The sequence below is a fragment of the Cantharellus anzutake genome (genome assembly GCF_015039405.1).
Source record: "Cantharellus anzutake strain C23 chromosome Unknown EI90scaffold_340, whole genome shotgun sequence".
In the NCBI taxonomy this organism is placed as follows: Eukaryota; Fungi; Basidiomycota; class Agaricomycetes; order Cantharellales; family Hydnaceae; genus Cantharellus; species Cantharellus anzutake.
In genome coordinates, this window is record NW_024067290.1 from 49,823 (window position 1) to 51,131 (window position 1,309).

A 1,309-nucleotide genomic window follows, 5' to 3' on the forward strand; every position below is an offset into this window, starting at 1 on the left:
TTTAGTTAAAATGAGACTGAAATGATAAATGAGTGAATTATTCAGGTTTAAAACTGAAAGAAAAAGTTGCTAGTAGTCAAGAATTACTCAAACGAATGTGTTATAGCTCTCCACTTCATTAGAACATCGTTCCCTAAAATTCCTGCCATGGTCTGTCGTAGTTTAGTGGTTTTCGTGAATTTCGTTCATATTCCCTGATTCCCTTTTGTATTATCACATCCTAATCCTCCATATGTATTGTTGGTTGTTATAGTAGGTTGTCCTTGAAGATATCATATTTTTATGTATTTTATTTAGGACTCTGGACCTCTTGAAGCTGTCTTCCCATGCGTTTTCAGGTTTCTAACTTCAGGTCCTTGTATCTCATTCATTTCTGGATGTTTTCTCACGTTCTTGGTATCATAAATTTTTATTTATTCCCACCTTTCCAATGGTACTAAGATTGTGTCCTATTTCCTGGTATTCGTTGAGTTAGCAAAGATTCATGTGCACATTCGGTAATCACATGCATCGTTCCCATAGTCGTTCATATGCGGGAGCCGTTTTCGTTTAATTGTTCGGGATTTATGATATGCGTGGGTGTTTATTTCTTTCATATGGGCTTCTGTGATTTATTTCAGATTTTTCCCTCATGATCTAAGGTTGTTTTGCACTTTCCGTGCTTTGTTTTGACCAGGCTCTTCCTTATTTGGATGGAAATTGGTCTTCGCAATCTGCCGAAGTGCGGATCTCGGTTCCGACGGCCAGTTCCCTGCACATCGCCACCCTCACGTGTCATTACACATGATGCGGATTTCTATATTCCCGTCATGGGTATAACTTCACAACGGCTGGACCGTTTGGGCTGAAACTTTGCATAACTATAGTTCCCCATTTTTAATAATTTCTGTATAAATTTCGTTGTATGTTTTAATTATGGATCTTATGCAAACATCGTCTTTTCCCTGAGCTCGGACTTTTGATGTTGCTATTCCCGTTATTGGATATCTCATTAACGCATGATCCTTTTATTATGAAACTTTGGGAGGATTAAGTTTAGATCCCTTCCTTTCTAATGGGCTATCAAGCTTGTCTCGGTCGTTACTAGTTAATCTTCACGCTTGCCTTTTAGACATTGTCCTCGTTTTGCAGGAGTTTTAGTCATATCTCCGTCGGTTATCGGTAGTTTCCCCTGTAATCACTCTCATTGGTTCCTTTTGGGGGACATCTACATTTCCTATTATAAACACGACTTTGACTTTTGCATTAGTTCCTGAGGAATCTTTGTTCCGTGGTACTTCCATCCTTGGCTACGTGTGTGGACGTGGGA